At 36.1% G+C, this 16,429-nt stretch overlaps 1 protein-coding gene across 6 annotated transcripts in view; it reads right to left on the bottom strand.

Annotated features, from left to right (window-relative positions):
- The window catches only part of pcbp4 (poly(rC) binding protein 4), an 82,391-nt gene that overhangs the window by 41,571 nt on the left and 24,391 nt on the right, over positions 1-16,429 (bottom strand). The window contains exon 1 of one of the 6 annotated variants that reach the window (XM_026197919.1): positions 14,340-14,701. The exons of the other annotated variants lie outside the window; for them this stretch is intronic. The gene's annotated coding sequence lies outside the window, so the exon portion shown is untranslated. Of the gene's footprint in view, positions 1-14,339; positions 14,702-16,429 lie in introns of those variants that run through there. 6 annotated transcript variants of the gene reach the window in all.

Below are 16,429 nucleotides of genomic sequence, written 5' to 3'. Positions count from 1 at the left end.
AATTCTGAGTATGGGTCACCATACTTGGCTGAATGTCACTTCACTTCACTTCACTTTCATAGGATACTCTCCAAAATGCAGGTAATTACATTGTTGTCTGGGGAGGGTCAGAGAGCCCTCGGAGTTCATCAAAAATATCTTAATTTGAGTTCGAAAGATGAACTGTGATCTTAGAATGACATGTGCATGAGTAATTAATGACAGAGTTTTTATTTTTGGGTCAACTAACCCTTTAAAGTGACTTCATACATAGGGCTCATATGCCTTTTGTCAAAAATGTAGCTTTTTTTTTTTTTTTACCTGTAACAATTTGTGGAAATTTCACTAATGTAACTTCTAATGCTAACTACATTATTAGGCTCTAAAAACAGCTATAGTACAAGCAATCAAATGCTCCTATGGGTTGTTTCTTCAAGACCTGATTCAAGAAAAACTGTTTACTGAAAACATATACCATCTAAGGTTGTGGATTACAGGTTTATTCTCAGATTCTGAAGGACTCCATTGACCGTCCATCAACACACAACAGAATTTCTATTACAGCCAATGACACTTCGTCTCAGTGTACATGAATTATGGAACTGTTTTCGAATACTTGTAGGATGGGGTTAAACCCATTTTTTTTAAGATCCCCGTCCATCAACCGATTCCCTTTCTCTTTCTCAGTGGCCCATGGATGAAGGATTCCCGGCCTGTCCCAACGGGTTGTTCCCCCAAATGGCCATCACTCCTCCAAATCAAACAGACAAGCCTCCGTCTCTATAAACGCTGGGCTGTCCTTGAACCGGAGGCTCTATTTACATCACACAGGGCTGAGTTAATCTCATTGTTGGGTGAATAGCTTTGACGATATGAAAGGAAGCTGGTTAAAAGCACTGGAGCTAATCTCGTATGCAGGACAACAATGAGCCAGCAGGCCGTGGGTAAATAATATTTTCTCTTCTGACAAAAAAACATTTGAATTCGCAAAAGAATACACACATGAACCCATAGCAAAACTGTATCTAAAGTTGTTGTTTTTTAGTCTGAGGTTTGAAAGTGCTAGTGGATATTATTAGATACAGAACAGAAATATAACTTTCAATTCATGTTTTACGGCTCAGTTTTTCCCTAATTTACAGTTCAATGATAGTCATAAATGAATTGGTAATTGGTTTTCAGAAACAGATCCCAATAAATCATAATGTTGATTAGCAAAGATAAGAAAAAAAAAAAAAAAACTTAAAAAATTATATGATTACACACTTATGTATTAAGTACAATATATCAAAAATAGATAAAAACAGCCCTTATTTATCCATTTTAAATATTGATTTATTTTATTTTATTTTATTAATGCAGTGTTTGTGTATTGCTCTTATCTGTCATCCATTATGTATCTGAATTTTCCCCCAAAAGAAGTCCTCAATGTAATCCCATATTGCACCTGAAAGTGTTTTAGTTATCAATGTGAATGCCTAAAATTGCATCTTAGAAGAGTTTTGCTATTTACACACATGGGACAAGATCTTATCACAGGGAGAAAATTAGTTTGGAGATCACATAATAATGAATGCATAGAAGAAAAAAAAAAGAAAAAAAAAAAGTTGAATTTACTTTAAAATAAATAAATACATGAAAAATAAATGTATAAACTGCATTAATGAACTAAAAACCTCAACTAAAAACAGATTTGAAGCTCTTATGTATTTTTATGTATATTTTAAATGTATATTTAATTATATGTTTAGATTTATATTCAAATCTGACCCAAATAAGTCATACAGATATTGCATCTGAATGTAAAAATGCATGCATAGAAAGGAAATTATTTGATAAAAAATACATCAATACACACTTAGTATTAAATGAAAAATATACAAATACATAAATATTTATGGATTTTGTTAAACTAATGGATTTTTAATGACATATTTGTCTATGTCATCCATTTTTTAATATCTGAATTATTTGCAAAATCCTAAATTAAAGGGAAAAATAACAAACAAATAAACAATGGAAATTACATAATACAAATAAATAAATAGATAAATGCATGAGAAATGCATGAATACTTATGTGTTAAATAAAAATGTTAAAAAAAACATTATAAAAAAAAAATCCATATATATTTTATTTATTTATTTAAAAAATGTTGAAAATCAGACACAAATCTGAAAGTGTCCAGGTTATGAACATGGATGCCAATTATCTAGTTTCAAAAGGGTTTTGCTGTTCACAGAACAGGATCCAATCAGTGCTAGATGGGAAAAAAAATGCAACTTTTTTCCAAAGTAAGCGAAACAGATTTGCCTAAAACAATTTATTAAAAAAAACTCCAAGTTGATATGCATTTCTCTGCGATTCGTGCTCAGAGGGTTCCTCACAGCGACACACACACACACACACACACTATTTAAACAGCACGAGTGTAGGGTAGCATGTCTGAGATTTAACGGGGCCTTGCCAGAACACAAAGACAAAACAAGATCATGGCGTTTCGCCTTTCCTCCCTCCACCCACTCCATCCATCCTCACGTCTCGCCCTCCCTCTCCTTCCATCACTCATCCCGTGCTCATGATCACTATAATTATGCTGAGTGGGATAGCAGGGGCGTTGAAGAGCTCTCGAAAGAAGCCGCGTTCTCCACTCTGAAGAGCGCCAGCTTAACTACAAAGCAGTCAGACTCAACTTAGCCTGATTTCTTTTGTCACTGTTGCCTCACAATCGTACGTTTGGTTTGCGATAATTGCAGCGAGCAGCACAGTTAAGGATGAATTTCTGGATTTTCTGATTGCTATCTTTTCTGAATCAATTTCCTCACTGACAGCTCGTGCCACTACAATGGCTTAAAGGTCAATAAATGCCTCAGAGGTAAAGATAACGCCACGTTATCGTGAATCCGAGAGTGATTATATTGTCAAAGACTTGTGCTGTATTAAAATAATTACTGTGAGTTTGAGACATTCAAAGTGTTGTTGCTGCGCTACTATTTGCGTCGTGTCTTATGTTTGTCACAGAGAGCTGACTGTGCAGCGCCGGGTAACGTTGCTTTGTAGAAGCAGGTCTGCCGGATGACTGGCAGCTAAACGGCGGCGGTGACCTTGTCTGCCGAGGGGCTCCGGCCGCTGGAGATTTATGTGACGGGTCTGAAAACAGCTCAGCGCAGGGATTGGGGCTGGAGGAGGAATGCATCGGGCACATGTGCAGCAGTACACATAGAAATGACAAACGCAAGATATAACAGTGAATATATATATAATAATAATAACTGATAAATAATAATTGACAGTAATACAACATTAAATGAATGAAAGAATAAATAAATAAATCCAGTCATTTAATGCTACACTAAATTCTTCTTCTTCCTCCTCTTAAATAATTGTTTTTACACATTTCAAACAAACAAATAAATAAATACATAAATAAATAACTGGATTTATTATACAATATAATAGTATTAATCATTAATAATATTCTAATTATTTATTATTAATTAACTACATTGTTATACATATTTCTTATTAGATTTGTAAAAAATTATGTAGAAAAATATAAATACATAAAAATGGATGAATTGTTGTTTTTGTTGTTGTTAATTAATTACATTTTTACACATTTCAAACAATCAAATAAATAAATACATAACTGGATTTATTTATTTATTGTTTATTATTATTATTATTATTATTGTCATACCTATTATTTTAATTATTATTATTATTATTATTATTAAATTATTAAGTAAAATTATGTGAAATTACAATTAGTGAAATGTACAATTGTGTATAAATAATAAAAAAAATATTTAATGGATTGGTTGTTGGTGTCATTTTTTACACTTCAAACTAATAAATAAATAACTTGATTGATTAATTCATTGATTAAATAATTACACTGAATGAATGAATGAATGAATGAATTTGTTCCCCTTATAGTTTTGATTAAATTTCAGCTGCTAATTATGTACATAAATGTTCTTTGCCATTTAAACATTCACTAAACTACAGCAAGAGAAAGACCGAAGGCAAAAGCGTATGCTAATATTGAGAAAATCTGTGCAAAAGGTGACATGACTCATGAGATCAGAGTCACGCTCCATTTTCTTTTTTTTTTTCTTTTTTTTTTCTGAGTGCTGATCTGGAATCAGCTTCCTCAAAAGAAAGAATAAAAAGAAAATAAATGTGCATATGTGGTAGAAGAGGAGATTCAAACAGACTTCTGACTTCAGATCAGTGAAAAGAAGCATTTGGCTCACACAGAATCAAAAACTGCTGTTTGCACAAGGACGAAGAGAAGCAGAATGCTGGGTAATATTCAAATGATGGACACCTAACATTTGAATCTCAGCACTGCAAAGTCATTGCCAACGTGTACTCTAGGACACAAACAAAAGCTCCACAAAGACAATGCCACATCTTTCTAAATGAATCCTCATGTAGTTTCACAAGGACGGTTTTCTAATGTAGATTTGATACTATTGATTGTCTGCACCAAAATTACCTCTTCTTCCTTTACAGTCTCTTCTTGCATTTGAGAACATTTTTCCTGGACAAAGGCAGTCTGTTTACTGACTGCATTAAACTGAACTAGAAACAAACCACCAACTAAAGCTACCAAGTTAGCTTAAATGCTAATGCTAACAACAGGTTTATTATATTTGCTCATTGATTGTTTGTGTGTGATTGTCATCAATATTTGCATTGCTTTGAATTTGGTTGAATTTGATAGCTCCAGGGTTTCTCGTGAAAAAGACAAATAGCCAATCGGGACTTTGTGATTAGTGCTGCTACCTAAATCATTTTTCTTGTGTCCCAGTTCACAATTTTATGCACTAAACAAGGCTGTTTTGTAGTATAAATAAAACAAGTAGTGTGTTCACATGGAAAAGTCCAACAAGACATAAACGCACTTCAAATATCGAAGGCGACAGTTCACCCAAAAATTAAAATTCTCAAAAAACATGAAAAGCAACCAAAATAATACGGACAAGTTTCTATGGACGTCAATGGCTACCGTTAAATTTTGGATCCAAACATTCTTCTAAATATCGTACTTTGTACTTAATTTAAGAAAGAAACATAAACATGATTGAAACGCGGAGTGGGTAAGTGAATAATAACAAAATTGAATTATCTCTCTCAATGAAAAAAAATTAAGACTGCATGTTGGACACTTCATGCACTCAGTGGTCACAGTTTAATTACGTAGCTTCCAGACTCCAACTACAAATAATATTAATGTGGCAAAACTATGGTTCATTTGTGGTTACCACACAACAGTAATAATGTTCTTTGTTTTTGTTTTATTTTTTGTAAAACTATGGTTAAATTTAGTATGGCTTAGCTTATATGCTAATGCTATCAATAGGGTCATTGTTTTCTTTATTGCTCATGTTAAGTCTAATTGTCACCCTACGTATTTAGTTTGTTTTATTTTCACCTCAAAAGACATTTACCTAATCATGTCAGGATAAAATGAAAGACAGTCGCAATAAATATTAAGCTTTATTGAGTTACTTAGACTTATGCTAATAACAAGGTTGTTGTTTTTGTTTACTGATTGTGTGTGTCTCATCCTATTTGTATTTTCTGGATAATATTTCGTTTTTTCTTGTATCAAGACTTTTGGTACAAAAGACAAATAGCCAGAAAGTCTAATGCCGCCCCTAAATAGTTTTCTTTTATTTTGCATAAAGACATGTTCTTGGATGAACGCAGCCTAATCATGAACTACAAAGGATAAAATAAACCAATCTCTAGCACATAAATCTAAAGTTTTAGACAAAAGGCTTATGCTAATAATGTTTATTGTCCTTAGATTTCATGCTTTATGGTTTTTGTGTTGCTCAAAAGAAACTTCACGGCTAGTGTCGCCACCTAAATAACCAGTTACCTGGCACAACAATTACAGGGATGGCATGGATCACGCTCGAGTCATGATTCAATAAGTCAGATGGCAGATTATAATGTGTGTGGGAAGATCCCACACGGACAGTGTGGAGGTGCCAGTCATGGCCTTTCTAATCAAATCACCATTGTTTGGTCATCTTATACACGCATCCATAAAAACTGCCTATAAATTACAACTTCAGAAGAGTTTCTGAATTTTAAAGATGGTCTATTTCTTGCTGATAAGAAATGGTCTGAATAATTGCAAATTGTCTGGTTGTTAAGGCCAGCATACTCTCTTATTGCTTAATCCCAGAAGTAACATTCTAATTTTGTGAATAATAGAAGTAGTTACCAAAGTCAAACAGAGAGCCACTAATCCAACCACTGAGACTAGCATATGAAGGTATTATTGATTTCTCAAAATTTTAAAGTGCAATTCTACTCATCATTTTTTCTAATTTTGTGTGAAAGGCTCCAGCTGAGTGGGGGTGCCGAATTAAATTTGTTCAGTGATCTCAGACTCCAATCAAAGCTTGGAGTACAAGGACTGGGTAGGTACTTAATAAGTATAGGCAATAACCGGAAACTGTCCCATTTCGATTTAATTAGATGCTCTGCAAAAGGCAGCAGAGTTACTTATCCTTACCGCGGCTTTGCCGTTGGGTTCGGTGGGTGTAGCTGGCAGGAAACTTCATTTCTACTTTGCTTTTCTTAGCTTTCATTTCTCACCCCTCGATTCCTCGGCCAGCCACTTGCCTGGCTTCCTCCACTTCAGTCTGGGTGAAGGTCACCGGCCGAGAATATTGGCAGAGGAAAATTACCCCAACTTGTTTTCTCATTTTCTATCCCTGACCCCGGTTCTGAAGTGGCAAAGGATTACACGCATACCAACGGATGACGGAGTAAATACAATGGAGATTGGAAAAAAAGGACCGGAGGAAGGAAGTAAAGGAGTTATTGGATTTTCAGAGTTCCCATTTGCTTCCTGTGAGACTACAGTGAGATCACAGGGAACGGCTATTGGTTGGACATCCATCCGTAAGTGCTTCCTCTTGACCAGAGCCATACGCATGTGCTTGTGATTGCTTCTCTGAAAGAGTTCGTAATTGTCAAATGAATCTGGCACTTTATCCCAGACTGTTTCCAAAAGAAAACTTGAGAGAACTTCTATCTTGTTTCTTGCCTTACACGGAGATTATGGGAAACTTCGCTCTTGATGAGCCAACCCCAGCCTTCCTGACACAAACTGACCCAAATACATAATATACCAGCACTGCAGTGCATCTTCCATTTGAATTGACTTGCGACTGACGCCTTCAGTTGCCGTCACGGCTTCTTTTTTTATTTCTGAGGGGTGGCTTGTGATATCCAAGCTATTAGAGGCCTGTGTTCGTCAGCCCTTCCAATGACAGATATGTGTCTCGGACACGGTAGGTTTAGGGACTTGACGCCTGAGCCCAGTAGAGCATGGTGCTAAAACAACACGACGTGCCACCCACCCTTCACACAGGAATGGATTCCAGGACTGTTGCACAAAGCAAACTGAGTGGGGCTGGGCGGAGGTTCGGGGTTTGGCTTTTGTCAGCTGCACAAGCAGATCGGCTCGGGCGTGTGCCTCTGATCTTTGGGAAGCTCCTCAGCTGTTCCGAGCTGGACAGCTGGACCCCTGAGGGATTCAGACAGCCTGCTCGAATTAGAGTGCAGGTGACAGGACTCCACGCTTTTCCCCCTTGTGAAAACATGTCCTGCTTTTGATATACACAACTACTCAATTTCCACCAATAAACACGTGTTTAATTATTCAAAGTGCGTAATTGGGCACTATGTGATGTCAGCAAGTAGGACCTATTGCTTGATCAACATTCTTTAGACAACCATTCCAGGGTCAATGCTCTTTTACATGTTTAAAAATACCATATGCATAAAAGGAATAGTTCATCCTTCAAGGAAAAAACTTTGATTTACGTATCCTCATGAGTAACTTCTTCCCAAAACCTACCTTGACAATCAATACTAATTTTGATACTGATTCACAAGGGTTGAAGCCCATAACTGTAAAAAGCACGATCCCATTAGTTGATTGAAATGTTTCTTCAAGACCTAACTTCACATAAAGTAATTGTATAAAGCAGTTCAAAAACACTCAAGCCTTCGACTTTGCTACATAATAAGCTGTACCACCGGGGCGACAAAAACACAAGAAACACATAACATTCCCTCTAATATTTGAAGTTCCCAACATGTCTTTGAAGGCCTGAGCACTTTAACTTCTACCAGGCAGCACTCTTCAGTGGTCAGACTCACACTACTTCTCCTCAAGGTTTTAATGAGGTCCGCGGGGAGCAAAGCTGCTCGCTCGCTGTGCCCTAACACTCTGTAAGAGCGCTGACCTCTTGCCCTATCATACTGTCAGACCGCATCATGAGAGACCCAAGAACTATTAAAAACAAATGAGAAAAGCAAAATGAGTTACACATTTACGCTGCTAATGACCCATTCAGTGTACATTTTGGCTGCCACTGTTTATTTCTTAATTTTGTTCAAAGATAAGCCAGGGTGATTGATGTTCAGTCACATGGAGGTGGTAATTACCCCAACTGATAAAATGTCACAGGTGTTAAAGGTTACATTCGGCCCTGCTCTTGACAGCCAGCTTCCTTGCCATTTTATCCTTTAATACAATGGAGATGTTTTCACTCTGTTTTATATCATAGCCATTTTGATGACTAATACAACCTAATTTCCTTTCGTTACCAAACTTCACGGTAGAAGAAATAAATGATTGCTATCTTTATCAACCATCTGCCCTATAATATCCATTCAAGCACTGCCCTTTCATTTGCAGCATCACACCATATAGGTGTAAATTGTAAAATGTAATATATGTATAGACTGATTCACCCAAAGTATAAACTCTGGCTCTGTTTTTTTTTTTTTTTTTTTAAACACTTGAGCTTCTTGATCAGCCCAACGACATCAGAACTGAGTCATCCTATTGGATGAGTTTGGAGGCGGGGCTATTTGTTTCACTGACCAGTTGCAGGCAGGGAGTGTTTCTGTTTTAAAACAGAGACTTTTTTTTTTGTTATTATGGGGGAATCAACCTAAAATGTAAACTCTGGTTCTGTTATGGTTTCAAACAGTTCTGTTTGTTTGAGCCACCCGACTAGCCTGACAACAGCAGAACTGACTCAACCAATGGGGTGAGTTTAGGGCGGGGCAATCTGTTTCACAGACCAATGACAGAAAGTTGTTTTTTTTTTTTTTTAAAACAGTCCTTTTTTTTTTTCTTTTTTTTTTTTTTTTTTGCTATTACTATTGGTTGTTCTCCTAATGTGTAAATTCTGTCTCTGCTGTTTTCAAAACTTTTCTCTGTTTGTTTGAGCCACCTAAACAGCCCGGCAACAGCAGAACTGACTCAACCAATGGGGTGAGTTTGGGGTCATTGCCATCTTATTAAAAAACCAATAGCAGACAGGGAGTATTTTTGGTCGAAAACAGTCTCTTTTTTGCTGTTATTCGGTGTACTTACACCAAATTAGACACTTCAGTTTCTAATAAATATCTTTATAAACAAAATCAATGCATAAATGTAATACAACAAGCATGTTTTACTTGAGTTTGCACATACAATGAGCTAGTGTGTGTGTGCGCATTAATGAAACGAAGATGGCCTTTTGATTTATCTGCATTACAAAGCAGGCACAAAGACCGGCTGTAATCCATCAAAACCCGGCAATCTGATTCTCCGAAATGCGTGCTTCAGATAAACAAAATTATGGCTTTAAAACTCGCGCACCATCGAATCTCGCACTCCTGGTGTTCAGAAAGATTGCTTTGGAGGGATATAAATAAACATATTACAAACAGATACGTCTGATTAAAAAATCCTCGTCGCAAATGAATGTATCGTCTCAGACGAATCTCATTAATCCTTCAGATGACAAATGGTAAACCTAGGTTGCAATATCCATTTACTAATATCCTGGATCCCGTTGCGATTTAATAAATGCACTGCTGACATTTACGCATCTTTATCTTATTAGTTCAACAACAAAATATTAGTCTTAAATGAGGAGCAGCATAACAACCCACCGCGACACAGTGCCAATTAAGTGAAGGGACAAATGATCTAATTATATAATTGTAATTCTGGGGGTTTATGCTACAACGGGCGAAGAAGTGGGGACGGCAGACAGGCTTGTTAAGACATGTCACTCTAATTGTGATTTACAGCTCTGTTCAGTCAATGCGTGTGTGATGGAGGCGTCTGATGGACTGGATGGCCTGCTCTCATTAGTAAATGTCTCCCTTTGTCTGTAGCAAAGAATGGGAAGCGCTGACCGCTATACACGCGGTGTCATTTGGCTAACCATCTGAGGGCTGGGCAAGGGCCGCCAACTGGATCCACTGTTGGTTTTGTCAGCAATTATCAGTGCCAGCGAAGCAGGTAAATGTGGTCCTCACAGAGTCCTACACAGCACAGGCAGCTTGTTAAGAGGTTCACGTGCTGTTAACCCTTGTTCATTTACATGTTACTTGGTATAAAATCCCAGTTTGCAGTGCTACATTCCAACGATTAAAAATAAAACCACACCTGACAGTGAAGCTATAGCGATGTTGACTAGCTCAGCCGTCCATGGCGAGAGCGTGTCAGTCCGTTTTTCGTCTATTGAGTGAACACTCTGTCTCTGTCTCCAGGGGGGTCCATCGTGTGCTAGAACACAGTCTGGCCCCTGTCCCGCGTACCTTCAGCTAAGCCGGCCAGATAGCATTCAAACTCTTCTACGTAACATGCATCTGCCTCATTAACCCCTACAGCACCTATTGATTTTGTTTTCTCCCCATGATTTTACGGATCCTCAAGCTTTCCACAGCCATTGTGCTTGTTCGGATTTACAAGGGACAATATAATGCTAGGCTTCCTGTGTCTTATGCAATTCAATAGTACAATAAGTCAAGATAATTTAGCCATCTGTTGGTTCTCTGCTGAGACGGCAGAAGTATATTTTCTGCTTCTTGGCTTTTCATTGCTCCAGTTTCAATATACATACATATATTTCACGACTGCTACTTAAATTTTACATTATTGAAATCATTATTATTTTATTATTATTATTATTAAGTTTGACTACATAAAAATAATAATAGTATGAAATTCAAAAATGACCTAACATTATTATTATTATTATATAGAAAAGGCAAATTTCTTTTAATATTAAATTAATACTGATTTTAATAGTAAATTATATTAAATATTGTAAATGTGCATTCATATTTACAATGAACAACATACTGTTGTTGTTATGAAATAACTGTATATAAAAAATACACAACATATTTTGTACATTTGCCTTCATATTTCATAATAATAGATATAACAATATAACATTATTATTATTATCATTATTATTATTGTATTGCATAAAAAGGCAAATTTGACAAAACTTTATTTAATTTAAAACTTAAATTACATTAAATATTTTATCAAATTGGATTTTTATTCATTATATTTTCACTCGAATTATTTAATATTAAATTATACTAAATATTGTGAATATGCCTTCATATTTAATAATATTAATAATAATAATAACAACAACACATAATTACTACTGATGTTATGAACTAAATCTGTATCCATAAAATGTATCATTAAAAATTAAAAAAAATTGAAATCCATAAAACATATTTGGTTAAATGTACCTTTATATTTAATAATAATAATAACAAGTATTATTATTATTATTATAAACTATAAATAAAATAAATAATTTGTTATATATCATTACATTCACTCTGATATTGATCTATGCAGTCTAAATTGTGTATCTAATAGAGAGTGTAGTAGTTTAAAATAGTTTTTAAACACTGAAACACAGTTTTGGCTGAACTGAATGCAAAGCCTGCAAGATTGTAGTGGTCGCACATGGATAAATCTCATTGTTGATATCACCTGTTGTTTGAAAGCCCAAAATAACCATCGTAAATCAGCCATCAGGCCCTAAAACAAATATGTCACTCGAGTTAAACCGCTTCTGTAATATTCAGTGATGGCAGGCAAGTTACTGCAATTGATCACGAAAGACACAAGGTTTGTGTCTCATTTTAATTTCCTTGATTAAAATCATCCATTATATCAGGCATTATAATTATTAGAAGCAGTACTCCCACGCTTACTTTGACTATTAATCAGAAAAAAAAGTCCTATAATTGTTCAAAATATGAAAGTCTTGAGCGGATTAATTTGCGAGTTAATTAAGAGGCACAATTTATTTGCTAAGAAAAAAAAAATGTCTCTTGCAAAGCCTATGTTATATTCCTAACAATACTGCTTCCATTTCAAACTGATTTATTATTAAAATTCACAAATGTATTTTCAGTTTTCGGTTTGACCATGGCGCCTTAATCAAATAAATGTTAGAAAAACAAACAAACCACAATTAAAATGCAGCCGAGACAAATGATCTCATATCCTCCGAACAAGCAACTGTTGTAAAATAAAACCATACCCAACTAAATTATCACCCCAGAAATATCTAAAACACTACAAACTATGAAAAGGGAACCTTTCAAAACAAATACAAGGCTTTGTCCCTAAGCTTGGCGTCTCCACAAACTCAGACTACAGTCCCTGTGAGACCTACATAAAGGTATTGTCATCCTAAATGACACTGGAATGAACTAAGCCTCGACGGACGTCATCTAGAAACATGACCTTCGCAGTTGTACGTGACTGAATAACTCATAGCAAAATAGTTTAAAGTCAACATACTAATAAAATGAACCCTGTTTATTTAAATGCCTGGTCGTGTTATGCAAAAATCCACAAGGGAACACAATAAAAATGGCCTTTTCTGTAACATTATTTAGGATAGTGCAGAAGAGGGATCCCATTATATGATTGTATAGACAGAGGAGACATTAATGCACCAACAGGACGACAGGATTGCTCCAGCACTTAGAACAGAGGCAAAGTGGAATGTTTTGACCAGGAATAGCATCTCATCCCTGCACTTTACCTCTTCCTGTCTTATCTCCTTCTCTCTCTCAAGTTGGCAGTCTGCTGTTCCTTACTCTCAATTAAAGTAATGGACATCTGGACAGCAATCAGGACGGCCCCTCTGGGTAAAAACACCCACAATGGATCTGCACGTCTCGTCTCTTGCTAGATAGTGGGCTTAAATCGATGAGCTCACAAGACTAATTGTAGAACACGCTACGCCAATACAGAATCCCGTTAAGATCCGAACCATCATTTCCTCTCGTGTCTCGTATGAATTTCCTCCTAGGCCCATTTAATAGGTCGTTTAATGGTGAAGATCAAGGATGTATTGTTCAGTTTTTTTGTTCGCCATTAGCTGTAAAATACTTCGCAATTTTGCATAATGCTTAGAAGGGCTGCATGATAAATCGCATGCGATATTTAATGCGCACCTTGTCTTTCAGGTCAAATACTCTCATGACAGAAAGAAAAAACTGTTTAAAGAGAGTTAGCTGAAGTCAGCCATGTTTTCAGCTAGCTCTGACTAATAGCGCGAACATTTCAAAGCAACTCTGTTGCCCCCTAGTGTTAAGGAGGTTTGTTAATGGCAAATTCACAAAGATCACGTTTTTGTGTAAAAAATAAATAAATAAATAAATTCCAGGGAATGGGATGGAAGCAAAGAGAGATCTAGATTTTTAGTTTTAACTTGGGCGCTGCATCTTTAAAATGCCAAGTCGTGCACTAGAACCTGCAAGACACACAAACTCAGTGGTCAAACAGAGCGAACCTTAAGTATGTAAAACAAGACTGTGGCCAGTAACTCACATTTGCACACTTGTGCAAATGGAGTTTTTCTCTGATGAAGTCCAACCTTATAAGTAAGGCTTAGCCTCTAGTGTACGTTGTCCCACAGGGCTCGCTAATGGCACGTAGCCCTCTTCAGATCGAGCAATCGTCTGTTAAATTCCCCTTCACACAGGAGTAAATGGGCGCTCTGCTGCGTGGACCACTTTGTACTCACGGGACACATTAGCCCCTCAGGCGAGATCCCTACATATGCTGCCGATTCTCTCAGATTACAACCAATTTTCTGGCTACATTCGGTTACATCGTTGACAGACATATCATAGCTACAAACTAAAGTGCAACTAAAAATATATGCGATGCAGTTCTATTGGGGATTATTTTACGTGCATTTGTTTCTTACCCCTTCTGTTAAATATTCCATGCTATTTCTAGTTTTATTTATTTATTTTTCCCTCCATTGGATTGAATTGTTATTTAAAGGCACCGTTTATGTAAATTATATTTTGCTGTGTATGGCTAAAGTTAAAGCATTAAAAAGTAGGTCAGAAATAGAGGGACTTTCAAATGAAATAAAAAAAAATAAAAACATGTAATATGCATCCCTTGATGCATAAAACTGAAACATGTTTTATTTTACCCTCTTTTAAACTACGGAAAATGAATTTCTTACCTCCTGTGTTCTCAATTATTCACTGATACAGTTGAGTAACCCTTTTGTTTTCATCCCTCTCCAGTCCTCGTCCTTCAGTTTAAGGCATTGTGAGTATGGACTGTCATTTAGGAGAAACGCCTATCTAGACCTTTGACCTCTGTCTAGGTCGAAGGTCGTTCTATCAAGCTGTCGCTTTACACTGGTTCCACACCATGATGATGATGCAAGCAACCCGAGAAGCCACTAGAGATGCTGGGATGGGGGTTTGGAGCCCCATGATCGATAGTTTTAGAATAGCCAGGCGGTTCAGGTTATAGAGACTCGCATTACTCTCTGCTTGCTTTCGGGAACTCTTCATGTCTGATAAACCACTGCAGTGGAGTCTACAGACCAGGGCATGGATTTTTCATAAACATGCAAAGGATAAAATAAATTACATGGTGTTTGAATATAGACTTGATACTGTAGAGGAGACAAAAAAAAAAAAAAGATAATAGAGAACAAAAATCCTTTCGCAGAAATAGGGTATATGAGACACACACACACACACACACACACACACACACACACACACACACACATATATATATATATATATATATATATATATGTGTGTGTGTGTGTGTGTGTGTGTGTGTGTGTGTATTTATTTATTTAGAGACTATACAAGAAATGCAATTACAAAAAAATATATAAAAATGTTTAAACAAAATATATATATATATATTATTTTTAGATGTTCCATTCCATGCAAATCCAGGCCAGTCAGCACTACAAATACTAGAATCAGTAACAGGGTTTCTTGTAACATGGTGGAAAACAGTTTATCTAATAACAGGGATCTCACAAAAAGCATAGAATTTGTTCCTTAAATACTTTAAAAAGTAATGTGACATTATACTCACTCAAAGAGCCAGAAGAGGTCTTGGAAGCTTTTATAATAGGACATTGTGAGACTTGGGCGGAAAGATAAAACTATTAATTAGCATATAGATTTCAAAATATTCCTAAGCAAGATAGATGTGTAAATTTAGAGGCATGGCGTTTCTCATCTGTAATAGTTATCATACAGGCCTGTCAGGCGCTTTTGTTCCCAGCAGAGCCGCCTGATGAGTGTCTGTGGAGATTCAAAGGTTAAGAGCAGGATAAGAGCGGATAAAGAACTCTGCTGGATTGGGATAAGACTTTCAAAGAGTTAAAATAAATAAAGAAAGATTTTTCCATAGTGGCTCGCTCCCGATTAACTCAGCCTAACTAATCAACTAATCCTGAACTGAACTTTGACTCTGATCAGTTTAGTCAAGTAAAATATGTGGAGGATTAAAGGTAGAGGATGTGACGAGAACAAAGAAGAATACATTTCAGAATGCAGGTTCCTTAACAGCCCCATCAACGTTTCTTTTAACACTTTTGAGCGAGATATTTTTTGGAAATAAGAAATGCAATACCCAGTTTATTACATAAAAATAGTACACTGAAAACTTGGCAGCATTTATAAATTTGATAAAATTCCACTTATTAAAACAAAACTGTAATGTTACATATTTTTACAAACAAATTAATTAATTAATTTTTACTTATAGTACATAATTAACCAGATTGTTCAATTGCTACGTTGTTCCGATTGGATTTTAGCGGTTGCTAGGGAGTTCTAAATGGTTTTAGCATTGTTGTTCAATCTCTACAGTGTTCCGATTGGATTTTAGCGGTTGCTAGGGAGTTCTAAATGGTTTTAGCATTGTTGTTCAATCGCTACGGTGTTCTGATTGGATTTTAGCGGTTGCTAGGGAGTTCTAAATGGTTTTAGCATTGTTGTTCAATCTCTACGGTGTTCCGATTGGATTTTAGCGGTTGCTAGGGAGTTCTAAATGGTTTTAGCATTGTTGTTCAATCTCTACGGTGTTCCGATTGGATTTTAGCGGTTGCTAGGGAGTTCTAAATGGTTTTAGCATTGTTGTTCAATCGCTACGGTGTTCTGATTGGATTTTAGCGGTTGCTAGGGAGTTCTAAATGGTTTTAGCATTGTTGTTCAATCTCTACGGTGTTCTGATTGGATTTTAGCGGTTGCTAGGGAGTTCTAAATGGTTTTAGCATTGTTGTTCAATCTC

Source organism: Carassius auratus, chromosome 22, assembly GCF_003368295.1.
Source record: "Carassius auratus strain Wakin chromosome 22, ASM336829v1, whole genome shotgun sequence".
Lineage (NCBI taxonomy): Eukaryota > Metazoa > Chordata > Actinopteri > Cypriniformes > Cyprinidae > Carassius > Carassius auratus.
This window is presented reverse-complemented; position numbering and strand designations above follow the sequence as displayed.